At 36.2% G+C, this 16,320-nt stretch overlaps 1 long non-coding RNA gene across 1 annotated transcript in view; it reads left to right on the forward strand.

Moving 5' to 3' along the window:
- LOC103876849 overlaps positions 1-16,320 on the forward strand; it is a 49,295-nt gene that overhangs the window by 31,450 nt on the left and 1,525 nt on the right. The window lies entirely within an intron of this gene.

Raw genomic sequence — 16,320 nt, forward strand, 5'->3', positions numbered from 1 at the left:
AAGTTCTGGCTAGGGCAATTAGGCAAGAGAAAGAAATCAGGGGTATTCAGTTAGGAAAAGAAGAAGTCAAATTGTCCCTGTTTGCAGATGACATGATTGTATATTTAGAAAACCCCATTGTCTCAGCCCAAAATCTCCTTAAGCTGATAAGCAACTTCAGCAAAGTCTCAGGATACAAAATTAATGTGCAAAAATCACAAGCATTCTTATACACCAATAACAGACAAACACAGAGCCAAATCATGAATGAACTTCCATTCACAATTGCTTCAAAGAGAATAAAATACCTAGGAATCCAACTTACAAGGGATGTAAAGGACCTCTTCAAGGAGAACTACAAACCACTGCTCAGTGAAATAAAAGAGGACACAAACAAATGGAAGAACATACCATGCTCATGGATAGGAAGAATCAATATCGTGAAAATGGCCATACTGCCCAAGGTAATTTATAGATTCAATGCCATCCCCATCAAGCTACCAATGAGTTTCTTCACAGAATTGGAAAAAACTGCTTTAAAGTTCATATGGAACCAAAAAAGAGCCCGCATCTCCAAGGCAATCCTAAGTCAAAAGAACAAAGCTGGAGGCATCACGCTACCTGACTTCAAACTATACTACAAGGCTACAGTAACCAAAACAGCATGGTACTGGTACCAAAACAGAGATATAGACCAATGGAACAGAACAGAGTCCTCAGAAATAATACCACACATCTACAGCCATCTGATCTTTGACAAACCTCAGAAAAACAACAAATGGGGAAAGGATTCCCTATTTAATAAATGGTGCTGGGAAAATTGGCTAGCCATAAGTAGAAAGCTGAAACTGGATCCTTTCCTTACTCCTTATACGAAAATTAATTCAAGATGGATTAGAGACTTAAATGTTAGACCTAATACCATAAAAATCCTAGAGGAAAACCTAGGTAGTACCATTCAGGACATAGGCATGGGCAAAGACTTCATGTCTAAAACACCAAAAGCAACGGCAGCAAAAGCCAAAATTGACAAATGGGATCTCATTAAACTAAAGAGCTTCTGCACAGCAAAAGAAACTACCATCAGAGTGAACAGGCAACCTACAGAATGGGAGAAAATTTTTGCAATCTACTCATCTGACAAAGGGCTAATATCCAGAACCTACAAAGAACTCAAACAAATTTACAAGAAAAAAACAAACAACCCCATCAAAAAGTGGGCAAAGGATATGAACAGACATTTCTCAAAAGAAGACATTCATACAGCCAACAGACATATGAAAAAATGCTCATCATCACTGGCCATCAGAGAAATGCAAATCAAAACCACAATGAGATACCATCTCACACCAGTTAGAATGGCGATCATTCAAAAGTCAGGAAACAACAGGTGCTGGAGAGGATGTGGAGAAATAGGAACACTTTTACACTGTTGGTGGGATTGTAAACTAGTTCAACCATTATGGAAAACAGTATGGCGATTCCTCAAGGATCTAGAACTAGATGTACCATATGACCCAGCCATCCCATTACTGGGGATATACCCAAAGGATTATAAATTATGCTGCTATAAAGACACATGCACACGTATGTTTATTGCAGCACTATTCACAATAGCAAAGACTTGGAATCAACCCAAATGTCCATCAGTGACAGATTGGATTAAGAAAATGTGGCACATATACACCATGGAATACTATGCAGCCATAAAAAAGGATGAGTTTGCGTCCTTTGTAGGGACATGGATGCAGCTGGAAACCATCATTCTTAGCAAACTATCACAAGAACAGAAAACCAAACACCGCATGTTCTCACTCATAGGTGGGAACTGAACAACGAGATCACTTGGACTCAGGAAGGGGAACATCACACACCGGGGCCTATCATGGGGAGGGGGGAGGGGGGAGGGATTGCATGGGGAGTTATACCTGATGTAAATGACGAGTTGATGGGTGCAGCAGACTAACATGGCACAAGTATACATATGTAACAAACCTGCATGTTATGCACATGTACCCTACAACTTAAAGTATAATAATAATAAATAAATTAAAAAAAAATAAAATAAAATAAAATAAAATAAAATAAAAATCAGATTTCCAGGAAGACTTGTCAAAAATATCTAAGCAAACGAATCAGAAACCTATTGGATTATTTTCTCTCAAGTGGAATATATTATTTTCTTTCCATAAATAGACAACATAAACACCAACTGTTAACAATGATTCAATTAATCAATAGAGTCAGTCTTGCTTTTTTGAAGATCAAAACTAACCTAAAACCAAACAAAGCTCAAAACAATGTTTTCCCCACAATAACAGAATATTTGTACCTTAGCTTGTTATAAACATACTAAAAGTAATATGCCACATTAATTAGTCTATGAAGTTACAATTTTTGATGACTCATTCCTTTTTAATTTTTTTTTTTTACTTCAGCCTCATCTTCATTCTTACAAATCTAAAACTCAAAATTAATAAGATAGTCGTAAATTAATGATAAAAAGACCAAAATTATAATTGTTTCTTACATCATATACAAAAATCAACTCAAGATGGATTTAAGACTTAAATGTAAAGCCTAAACTATAAAAACCCTAGATGATAAACTAGGACATTCTGGACACAGGACCCGGCAAACATTTCATGATGAAGATGCCAAAAGCAAATGCAACAAAAACAAAAAATTGACAGATGGGACCTAATTAAAGAGCTTCTGCACCATAAAAGTAACTTTTTTTTTTTTTTTTTGAGACGGAGTCTCGCTCTGTCACCCAGGCTGGAGTGCAGTGGCCGGATCTCTGCTCACTGCAAGCTCCGCCTCCCGGGTTTACGCCATTCTCCTGCCTCAGCCTCCCGAGTAGCTGGGACTACAGGTGCCCGCCACCTCACCCCGCTAGTTTTTTTGTATTTTTTAGTAGAGACGGGGTTTCACCGTGTTAGCCAGGATAATCTTGATCTCCTGACCTCGTGATCTGCCCGTCTCGGCCTCCCAAAGTGCTGGGATTACAGGCTTGAGCCACGGTGCCTGGTCAAAAGTAACTATTAAGAGAGTAAACAGACAACCTACAGAATGGGAAAAAATATTTTCAAACTATGCATCTAACAAACGTCTAATACACAGGATGGATCTGTAAGGAACTTAAATCTACAAGCAAAAACAACCCCCTTAAAAAGTGAGCAAGGACATGAACAGACACTTTTCAAAAGAAGACATACAAGTGGCCAACAAGCATATGAAAAGAGGAGCTCAACATCACCAATCATTGGAGAAATGCAAATCAAAACCACAAAGAGATACCATCCATCTCACACTAGTCACAATGGCTATTACTAAAAAGTAAAAAAGAACAGATGCTGGAGAGATTGTGAAAAAAAAAAAAGGAATGCTTATACACTGCTGATTGAAATGTAAATTAGTTCAGTCACTTTGGAAAGCAGTTTAAGGATTTCTCAAAAAACTAAAACAGAATTACCATATGACCCAGCAATCCCATTATAGAGAAATATAAATCATTCTACCATGAAGTCACATGTATGTGTACATTCATCACAGCACTATTCACAATAACAAAACCATGGAATTAACCTGAATGTCTCTCAATAGTACACTGGACAAATAAAATAATGTGGTACATGTACACCATGGAATACTATGCAGCCATAAAAAATGAGGTCATGTCCTTCGTGGGAACATGTATGAAGGTGGAGGCTGTTACTGTACACAAACTAACGCAGGGACAGAAAAACAAATTCTGTATGTTCTTACTCATAAGTGGGAGCTAAACAATGAGTACATATGAACGCAAAGAAGGGAACAACACACATCAAGGCCTACTTGAGGGTGAAGGGTAGGATGAGGGTGAGGATCAAAAACTATGTATCAGGTACTGATTACATGGGTGACAAATAATCTGTACACCAAACTGCTGCAACATGCAATTTACCTATATAAGAACATGCACATGTACCCCTGAACCTAAAATAATAGTAAAGAAAAAGAAAATAGTTACAATAAATTCCATAATATTACTCTACTTTCAAGTCTCTAGGTATTAAATATAAGTTAGTTAAGTGAATTCTTTACCTATTGGTTCCATCATGTGTGCTCATTTAATTATTTTCTTGTATGACAGTTTATTAGAGTCATGATTAATTTTTGAATAAAAAACTCCCTGAAGCTTTCTAGAAAAAAGAATAATATTTTACGGTTTTAAGCAGTATTTAATCTAAACAAACTTTGTATTTATTTAGACGCAGAGTCTTGCTATCATCCAGGCTGGAATGCAGTGGTGTGATCATTGCCCACTGCAGCCTCAAATTCCTAGGCTCAAGCAATCCTCCCACTTCAGCCTCCCAAGTAGCTAGGACCAAAGGAGCACACCACCGCATATGGCTAATTATTATTATTATTATTGTTATTATTGTTTATAGAGACAGAGTCTTGCTATGCTGCCCAGGCTGGTAGCTCCTGGCCTCAAATGATCCTTCTTCCTTGGCCTCCCAGAATGCTGCTATTACAGGAATAAGCCACCACATCCAGCCTAAACAAACATACAAAAACAATACTTACAGATTCAAGGGATGAGATTATCTCAAAAGTTCCACTGTGACAAAAGCCCTATGGGGACCGGGATTTTAGTCTGTTGGTTTCTATGTTGTATGCCTACTGTCCCAAACAGAACCTTGGGGCATCATTGCTTGTCTCTCATTTTAAAAAGAGGATGCTTCTAAATTTTCACAGTACACTTTATGTTTGCTGTAGGTTTTTGGAAGTTTATCTTTGTTTATCTTTATATTGGGATGCGTGTCTTGTTTTTCACATATTAAACCTTTATCTCCTTTATATACCTTCTCCCACTCTGTCAGCCACCCGTATCTACATTGTTTTCTGTGACTTTTATTGACAAGCGGTCTGTATTTTCAGTGTAATTGCATTCATTAATTTTTTGTCTTTGATTTTGAAGTTTTGTTTTTCAAGCAGCTTTCTGCCTATATATATTTGATTTCTTTTTCTCCTATTATAGTTTATCTTTCACATTTAGATCTTTAATTCATCAAGCTGCTTTTGAATGTGCTGTTAAGTAGGCATCCACTTTTATTTTCTACCTTGAAGAGTTTATCTATGCCTATAAACGAATTTGTTCTTTTCCCATTACTTTCGACTCTCCCATTGTCATATATGGGTTCCCATACAAATAAACAAATTTGAAAATGTAGAGAAAAATGGTAATTTCCTAAAAATAGATAATGCCAATGTTTCCTCAGTAAATATAAATTTTAAACAAAATTAAAATAATAGACATGATTTAGTAACAAAGCAAAAGCTGGGCACAAAAGATTCTGAAGATAGTTGACACAAATTTTCAAATAATATTAAATTCCTATTTTATACAAGTTGTCTGACAAAATGCAATAAAAGACAAGGATGCCTAGCTAATTTTATGAAGCTAGTATGTTTTTGAATATCATAAAGATGATGACAATATAAGAAAAGTATAGGCTTATTTTTACATAGGAACATACACACACACACTTAGGAATATATGTGTAGCATTAAATATTTAAATATATATCTTTAGATATTAAAATATATACAGGTAGCATTAAATCTTTTCTTTTCTTTTCGTTTTCTTTTTTTTTGTTGTTTTTGTTATTTTTGAGATGGAGTTTCACTCTTGTTGCCCAGGCTGGAATGCAGTGGCATGATCTTGGCTCACCACAACCTCTGCCTCATGGGTTCAAGTGATTCTTCTGCCTCAGCCTTCCGAGTAGCTGGGATTACAGGCATGTGCCACCATGCCCGGCTAATTTTTGTATTTTTAGTAAAGACAGGGTTTGTCCCTATTGGTAAAGCTGGTCTCAAACTCCCAACCTCAGGTGATCTGCTTGCCTCAGCTTCCCAAAGTGCTGGGATTACAGGCATGAGCCACCGTGACTGGCCGGCATTAAATCTTAAAATAATACATAAGCTTACCAAATTTCAAGTTTTGTGTTATAATCATAAGATTGGATGTAAATATAAGAATGATTCAGTATAAGAAAAATTTATCAATGACAGCCCATTAAAAGAAAAAATATTTTTGTTATCTCTATAAAAATATTTTTTAGTTATCTTAAAAAATCACTCTTAATAAATGAAGACTAGAAGAAAACTTCATTAACTTGATAAAAATTGTACACCAAAACCAAGAGTAAACAGTATACTTGACAAGGAAATTTTAGACATACTTCTTTTACTATTGGGACCAAAGACGTATTTAGCATAGTATTGGAAGTCTTACCTAATGGTAACAGAAAGAATAATAATTAAGAAGTGCAATGATTAGAAATGAAAATATATAAATCTCATTATATGCAGATATTTATTTATCTACCTAAGGAAAACAGAGCAATAGAATAAACATACAAACAAAAAGAATAAATGAGAACCCTGTGAGTTGCCTGGACTCAAGATATGCCTATGAAAGGCAATAGCATTTCTCGACACTTTTTCTAAACAATTAACCAACTGAAGGGATATGATTGCCTACAGCACTTTCATACACTTATTGAGGATGTTGGTGTCCAGAGTAAGAAAAGATTTGTCAGTTTTCCATTATAAAAAGTTTGAGCTCTCTAAGTCCAGGTTTTAGCTCCTAAAAGCCCCGCTCCTCCCCCACTGCATGTGCAGGCATCATCTAGCCTTCTTCACATTTCCTCATAGAAACTAGACTTCAAAGAATGAGTGCAAAAACGGATATTCTGGCTAATGTTATCACTGTGTGTAATGAATTGTCCTTTTGTCTCTGAACCAAGTCATGTATCTTCTGCCAGCATCCACGAAACTGTGATAGGCTAACTTATTAGCTTGCATGCCAGGTAAGAATCTCAGACCCTGCACAGTTCTTGACACCACGTAGAAAGCAGGACACCATCACACCAGCAACTAAAACTTTAACTCAAGTAGTAACAGCTTATCATGCACACACTATAGGTGAAAAGCTATAAAATTAAGGGTATAAAATATCTTAATTTTTAAGAGACATTTCATATTTTTAGAAGGGATGGTTTACTATTATGAATGAATCGGTTGTTCTTAAACTATAACTTTGATGCAATCCAATGGCATTTCAAATTTTCTATTTAGATAAGCTTTAAAATCTTTATAACTTCTGTGGAAGAATAATTCATGAATAAGCTGATCTTAAATAATCAGGAGGAAAGCAGAGGTATTTGCTAAAATGGAATTAAGAAATATAACAAAATATACATACTGTGTGATATTGGCTCAATAACGTTAGTTCAAATATGTTGCCATATATATTATATATATGATATAATACATGTTGTATATTCTATGGAGCAGAATAGAATCCTCAGAGATATAATCTTATCCTAAAAATTGAAGTTTAGTGTTCCTGTAAAACATTAGATCATAAGTTTTATCTAAAACATTCAAAATTTTCCCAGCAGATTACATTTAAAAGCAAAATTTAACAGAAGTGCTCTTGGATTTCTTTTTGACTGGAATGTTCCCCTAGTCCAAGGTTTAATAGCTTAAGCTAGGTAGAAAGGTATCTTGGAAAATGTTCAGGAACTGACAAAGGGAAGCCTATAAATCAGTGTGAACACAATTGAAGTAAGCATAGTTGACTTTCCAATTGCTGTGCCTATGCTAAACTTTATAAATTTGTAATCATGGTTTTTCATAGTGCATTTTAGTGTCCAGTGGTTTGTCTAAACAGGGGTGGTGAACTACTCTTCCATGAGTTGAATTATATCTACATAATTTGTCTAGTCCAGAATTTAAGAAACTTGTGAAGGTGAATTTCATTAGAGAGAGAATGTTCACAACAGCCCTACCACTTCATATCATCTTTATATAAAGCCACTCAGTTACCTTACCTACCTAAGCTCATGTGTGTGAATAAGATTGTAATTTGAGGTCTAAATCTGAAACCATGAGAACTTTAATTCGTGCAAAAAATCTACTCAGGCCGGGCGCGGTGGCTCAGGCCTGTAATCCCAGCACTTTGGGAGGCCGAGGCAGGCAGATCACGAGGTCAGGAGATCGAGACCATCCTGGCTAACCCAGTGAAACCCTGTCTCTACTAAAAAAAATACACACAAAAAAAAATTAGCAGGACATGGTGGTGGGTGCCTGTAGTTCCAGCTACTGGGGAGGCTGAGGCAGGAGAATGGCGTGATCCTGGGAGGCGGAGCTTGCAGTGAGCTGAAATTGCGCCACTGCACTCCAGCCTAGGCGACAGAGTGAAACTCTGTCTCAAACAAACAAACCAAAACAAACCAAAACAAACAAAAAAATCCTCTACCCAGACTCAGTTTTAGGATCATCTCTGTTTTAGGATTCTGAGATGGGTCTTAGATGCTTGGTTGATTATAGTCATTTCAGAAATCAGATTTAACATGGAGAAGAGAATGAGTAATTTGCTTCCTTCCGAGCTTCATCCTTTTTCATATGAATCCTGCTCACCAAGAACTTCACAATATATTTTGTCCCAATTGTCCTCATTTTAGGCTTGGCTGTTCAGGTCCACTGGATGGAGGAATTCTACACAGAGGTTATTGATCAATGTGTTTTATCAGTTAGATCCATGTTTTTGAAATGATGTCAGAATAATCTGGTCTTTTTTGCTCTGGTTAAAGTTGCATTAGATAACATATTTTTTTTTGTATGCCAAATAAATCTAAAAGTCTTAATAACACTAGTTTACATTAATAAATGAAAATAATAGGTAAAACAAATTTAAAAATTTACTGACAATTTTTACAGATACAGTAAAATTCAGAAACAGCACAAGGAGCCTCAATGAATTTATTATATTTCCAATTAATCAGTGATGCCAATGCCTGGAAATTTCAATAGTATTATATGAACAGAAATCATAAAATACCTTTAAAAAAGTGATTATTTGTGAGTAAAGGAACATGCAAATTATAAAACACTGGCTCTGTTGTAAAAGTGGATCTTCCCATGAGTGTGCATTTAAGTTGAATTCACTGCTCTGAAGGACACACAGCTGATTTACTCCAAAGAGTGTCCTTTAATTCTCTGAGGTTAACATGAAACTGGATAAATTGATAGTGTAGAACCTAGTGAAAGATCTGAATATAAATAGAGGTCCTCAAACTTTACTGCTGACTTTGAAATTTGGAAATAATATTTGTCACATTATTAGAAAGCTATTGCTTTTTCAGTGACAAATTATTTGTCATGTGGGGTTGTAATCATTAGACCACATTTTTTATAGTATTGATTGTTTGTGCAAACATGAGATTTAGTCAGAGTTTTATTATACATTTTTTTTCCCAACCTCTCCTACTGGATTCTATGGTGCTTTAAATATCTTTTATTTTGGACAATTGCAAGGGAAAAACAGTCACCTAGAGTTTCTTTGTTTTGATGTACAGAATGTAACATTTGAAGTTTAATTACAGTATCATGGTTCTTTGTCTCCATTTTAATTACCCTCTATCTATAGATTTTATATCAAATATGCCATTTTTTATATAGTTCATCCACGAGAAAGGGAAAATCATCTGATAAAATCCACTTGCTTGACCTTTACAGTTAGGCCTTTCTTAGTATTTTTAAGAGCTGTGCCAGCACCTTCAGTAGGCTGTGGTGTGCCCCTTTTAAACATGAAAAATTTCACAGAATCTCTGTTTCAGAAAAGGTCACTCTGTGACATGATGAAGTGGAACAAAAACCAACAACAATTCATGATGTTGACAAAGTAAAGAGAAAAACCACATTACTGTATAAACCCTAAAATATCAAACATCCTCCCTTTCCAACTAAAATGAGTGACTAGTATCTATTTATGAATTACAGCTTTAAAGTTGCTCTAATCTTCTCTTCTTCCAATAAGATTTAAAAATTATGGATCTTAAAATTATGTACAGTTCCTGATAACATTTGATGCAGACAAAAGTCTTACTTGTTTGAACCCTCTCCCAAATCACCTAACAAAAGGCAGAATCTTGTAATAAGTCGTTTCTGATACCCTCTTACTGACACACCCCATAATCTGCCATGATGTATGTCCTCCTTCCCTGTAATGCCCAATAAGTCCAACTTGTTTTACTGGTGTGTTTCTGGTTATCTCTTTCTAGAGGACATTCTGACCCATTCATTAGAACCTTGGTGGGGGAGGTGCTAGCAAAATGGCCAAATAGGAACAGCTCCAGCCTCCAGCTCCCAGCGCGAGTGACACAGAAGATGGGTGATTTCTGCATTTTCAACTGAGGTACTGGGTTCATCTCACTGGAGAGTGCCGGACAATCGGTGCTGGTCAGATAGTGCAGCCCGACCAGCGAGAGCTGAAGCACGGCAAGGCATCGCCTCACCTGGGAAGCGCAAGGGGGAAGGGAATCCATTTAGAAACTGAGACACACAACACATGGAAAATTGGGTAACTCCCACCCTAATACTGCACTTTACCAAGGGTCTTAGCAAAGGGCACACCAGGAGATTATATCCCACACCTGGCCCATAGGGTCCCACGTCCATGTAGCCTCCCTCATTGCTAGCACAGCAGTCTGAGATCTAACTGCAAGGCAGCAGCGAGGCTGGGGGAGGGGTGCCACCATTGCTGAGGCTTAAGTAGGTAAACAAAGCCTCTGGGAAGCTCAAACTGGGTGGGGGCCACCACAGCTCAAGGAGGCCTGCCTGTCTCCGTAGACTCCACCTCTGGGGACAGGGCATAGCAAAAAAAAAAAAAAAAAAATGCAGCAGGAACCTCTGCACATGTTAATGACCCTGTCTGACAGCTTTGAAGAGAGCAGTGGATCTCCCAGCACAGAGATTGAGATCTGAGAACAGACAGTCTGCCTGCTCAAGTGGGTCCCTGACCCCTGAGTAGCCTAACTGGGGGACATCCCCCACTAGGTGCAGACCGACACCTCACACCTCACACGGCTGGGTACGCCCCTGAGACGAAGCTTCCAGAGCAAGAATCAGACAGCAGCACACGCTGTTCAGCAATATTCTATCTTCTGCAGCCTCTGCTTGATAGACCACTAGCAAGACTAATAAAGAAGAAAAGAGAGAAGAATCAAATAGATGCAATAAAAAATGATAAAGGGGATATCACCACCAACCCCACAGAAATACAAACTACCATCAGAGAATACTATAAACACCTCTATGCAAATAAACTAGAAAACCTAGAAGAAATGGACAATTTCCTGGGCACTTACACTCTCCCAAGACTAAACTAGGAAGAAGTTGAATCCCTGAATAGACCAGTAGCAGTCTCTGAAATTGAGGCAATAATTAATAGCCTACCAACCAAAAAAAGTCCAGGATCAGACGGATTCACAGCCGAATTCTACCAGAGGTACAAGGAGGAGCTGGTACCATTCCTTCTGAAACTATTCCAATCAATAGAAAAAGAGGGAATCCTCCCTAACTCATTTTATGAGGCCAACATCATCCTGATACCAAAGCCTGGCAGAGACACAACAAAAAAAGAGAATTTTAGACCAATATCCCTGATGAACATCGATGCAAAAATCCTCAATGAAATACTGGCAATCCGAATCCAGCAGCACGTCAAAAAGCTTATCCACCATGATCAAGTGGGCTTCATCCCTGGGATGAAAAGCTGGTTCAACATTCGCAAATCAATAAACGTAATCCAGCATATAAACAGAACCAAAGACAAAAACCACATGATTATCTCGATAGATGCAGAAAAAGTCTTTGACAAAATTCAACAGCCCTTCATGCTAAAAACTCTCAATAAATTCGGTATTGATGGAACGTATCCCAAAATAATAAGAGCTATTTATGACAAACCCACAGCCAATATCATACTGAATGGGCAAAAACTGGAAGCATTCCCTTTGAAAACTGGCACAAGACAGGGATGCCCTCTCTCACCACTCCTATTCAACATAGTGTTGGAAGTTCTGGCTAGGGCAATCAGGCAAGAGAAAGAAATCAAGGGTATTCAGTTAGGAAAAGAAGAAGTCAAATTGTCCCTCTTTGCAGATGACATGATTGTATATTTAGAAAACCCCATTATCTCAGCCCAAAATCTCCTTAAGCTGATAAGCAACTTCAGCAAAGTCTCAGGATACAAAATTAATGTGCAAAAATCACAAGCATTCTTATACACCAGTAACAGACAAACAGAGAGCCAAATCAGGAATGAACTTCCATTCACAATTGCTTCAAAGAGAATAAAATACCTAGGAATCCAACTTACAAGGGATGTAAAGGACCTCTTCAAGGAGAGCTACAAACCACTGCTCAGTGAAATAAAAGAGGACACAAACAAATGGAAGAACATACCATGCTCATGGATAGGAAGAATCAATATCATGAAAATGGCCATACTGCCCAAGGTAATTTACAGATTCAATGCTATCTCCATTAAGCTACCAATGACTTTCTTCACAGAATTGGAGAAAACAGCTTTGAAGTTCATATGGAACCAAAAAAGAGCCAGCATCTCCAAGACAATCCTAAGTCAAAGAACAAAGCTGGAGGCATCACGCTACCTGACTTCAAACTGTACTACAAGGCTACAATAACCAAAACAACATGGTACTTGTACCAAAACAGAGATATAGATCAATGGAACCGAACAGAGCCCTCAGAAATAATACCACACATCTACAACCATCTGATCTTTGACAAACCTGAGAAAAACAAGAAATGGGGAAAGGATTCCCTATTTAATAAATGGTGCTGGGAAAATTGGCTAGCCATAAGTAGAAAGCTGAAACTGGATCCTTTCCTTACTCCATATACGAAAATTAATTCAAGATGGATTAGAGACTTAAATGTTAGACCTAATGCCATAAAAACCCTAGAGGGAAACCTAGGTAATACCATTCAGGACATAGGCATGGGCAAGGACTTCATGTCTAAAACACCAAAAGCAATGGCAACAAAAGCCATAATTGACAAATGGTATCTAATTAAACTAAAGAGCTTCTGCACAGCAAAAGAAACTACCATCAGAGTGAACAGGCAACCTACAGAATGGGAGAAAATTTTTGCAATCTACTCATCTGACAAAGGGCTAATATCCAGAACCTACAAAGAACTCAAACAAATTTACAAAGAAAAAAACAACCCAAAAAGTAGGCAAAGGATATGAATAGACATTTCTCAAAAGAAGACATGCATACAGCCAATAGACACTTAAAAAAATGCTCATCATCACTGGCCATCAGAGAAATGCAAATCAAAACCACAATGAGATACCATCTCACACCATTTAAAATGGCAATCATTACAAAGTCAGGAAGCAACAGGTGCTGGAGAGGATGTAGAGAAATATGAACACTTTTTCACTGTTGGTGGGATTGTAAACTGGTTCAACCATTGTGGAAAACAGTATGGTGATTCCTCAAGGATCTAGAACTAGAAATACCATATGACCCAGCCATCCCATTACTGGGTATATACCCAAAGGATTATAAATCATGCTGCTATAAAGACGCATGCACACATATGTTTATTGCGGCACTATTCACAATAGCAAAGACTTGGAATTAACCCAAATGTCCATCAGTGACAGACTGGATTAAGAAAATGTGGCACATATACACCATGGAATACTATGCAGCCATAAAAAAGGATGAGTTTGTGTCCTTTGTAGGGACATGGATACAGCTGGAAACCATCATTCTCAGCAAACTATTGCAAGAACAGAAAGCCAAACACCGCATGTTCTCACTCATAGGTGGGAATTGAACAATGAGATCACTCGGACGCTGGAAGGGGAACATCACACACCAGGTCCTATTATGGGGAGGGGGAAGAGGGGAGGGATGGCACTGGGAGTTATACTTGATGTAAATGACGAGTTGATGGGTGCTGATGAGTTGATGGGTGCAGCACACCAACATGGCACAAGTATACATATGTAACAAACCTGCACGTTGTGCACATGTACCCTAGAACTTAAAGTATAATAATAATAAAAAGAACCTTGGTTTGTGTCCTTAAAACACACACACACACACACACACACACACACACACCCCGAGAGAGAGCAAAATAACAACCTAATAAAATCTATCAAGATATATAATTAACTTCAGAGTTCATACCTAGTAATTATCTTGAGTCTCAATCAGTGAATTGTTTCTAGCATATCTCAGCATTCTATATCTTTAGGCACCAGAAAATTGAACTTTAAAACAAAAAGTAATTCTAGTTGTAGTCTTCAAAACTACTTTCTAAAAGTGTTTTAAAAAAAATCAGAAGGGAACCCAAGATAAAAAACAAAAATGTTGGCATTTTTATTCTATCTAGAGAGAAGCTTGTCCAAAACAATAGTTCCCAAACTCTATTTCATAAATTATTGATTCTCAATTAATTATAAATTAATAATGATTCTTCACAAACTCCTGCAAAATATATGAGTGGAGTCACTTCCTAACTTATGTTATGGGGCCAGTGTTACCTTGACATGAAAACCAGACAAAGATGTCACAAGATAAGAATACTGATACATTTTATGAATATAGATGTAAAAATACTCAACAAAATACTACAAACCCAAACCAGCAACATATAATAATTACACATCACGACCAATTATTATTTATTCCAGGAATGTAGTATTGGTTTAACATTTGAAAATCAGTTAACATAATACATTCTCTCTATAGAATAAAAGACAACATTCACATGATCATCTAAATAGATACAGAATTTAACAAATCTACCACCCTTTCCTGATAATACACACTGAATAGATTAGGGACAGAAGGAAACATCCTCAATCTCATAAAAGGTGCCTATAGCTAACATTCAACAGCTAACATTATATTTAATGGTGAGAGACTGGATACTTTCCTCCTAAGATTAAGAACAAGACAAGAATGTGCACTCTCGATGTTTCTATTTGTACAGGAGTCTTTAGCTTGAGCAAATAGACAACAGAAGTAAATATAAGGTATCTGGATTGGAAAGAAAGAAAAAAGTTCTATTTGCAGATAACATAACTTGGTATATAGAAAATCCTAAAAGATCCAGTAAATAGCTGTTAAACTGATAAATAGCTGTTAAACTGATAAATACAATTATATATATACAATTATATCTATAATTTATACAATTATGGTATAATTGTATAGTGTAATTTCTATTTACTGTAGCAATTTAAAAATAACATTGAAATAAATATAACAAAAGAAGTGCAAGGTTTATACCCTGAAGTTTACAAGCCATTGTTGAAGTACATTAAAGAAGATCTAAATAAATGGAAAATAATCTATGTGCATAGATTTGAAAATTTAACATTGTTGAGATAATACACACCAAATTGATCTATAAAATCAGCATAATCCCTATCAGAATTCCAGATGACTTCTTTGTACAAATTGATAAGATGATTCTAAATTTCATATGGAATTACAAATAAACCAGAATCGTAAAAAAAAAAAAAAAAAAAAAATCTTGAAAAAGAAGAATAAATTAGAAGGACTTAAACTTATTGATTTCACTACAAAGCAGTGGTAATCAAGACAGTGTAATAATTGATGAAGAATAGACATATAGATTAATGGAATAAAATTGAGTCCAGATATAAACCCATACATACAGCAATTCAAATAATTTTTGATAGTTGTGCCAAGACAATTCAATAGAGAAAAAAACAGTATTTTCAACAAATAGTACTGATACAACTGGATAGCCATATGCAAAGGAATGAAGTTGGACCTTACCTCACACCATATACACATATTAACTCAAAATAGATCAAAGACATAAATGTAGGAACTAAAATTATAAAACTTTAAAATATAGGAGTAAATCTTTGTGTCCTTAGATTTAGCAAAAGGCTCTGAACTATAACTCCCAAAACTTGAGCAACAACAAAAAAGACATAAAATAAAAATACATAAAATGAACACCATCAGAATTTAAAATTTTTGTCCAAAGCATACCATTGAAAGAGTTAAAAGACAACTTATATAATGGGAGACAATATTTGTAAATTTTTTAATGGAAAAAAATGACACATGAGAAAATTCTTTACTGCTTTTTAGAAAATTATATCTAGAATATACAAATAAGTAAAAAAAAAAAAAATCAAAAAACCCAAAAGACAAATAACCCAATTTTAAAATAGACAAATTACCTATATAGTAAGGTATTTATGAATATTATTATGAGTTTACATACTGAATGGTATAAATATAATTATGTAAATAAACATTTGAACCAAAGAAGTCACAAGAATACATATATTTTGATTTTAGTATATAATGTACGAAAACAGGCCAACTTGATGTACTCCTATAGAAGTCAGGACAGCCAGTACTCCTGGTAGGATAGAAATGGGAAGACAGCACAGAAGTGCTTCCC

Source organism: Papio anubis, chromosome 14 (genome assembly GCF_008728515.1).
Source record: "Papio anubis isolate 15944 chromosome 14, Panubis1.0, whole genome shotgun sequence".
NCBI lineage: Eukaryota > Metazoa > Chordata > Mammalia > Primates > Cercopithecidae > Papio > Papio anubis.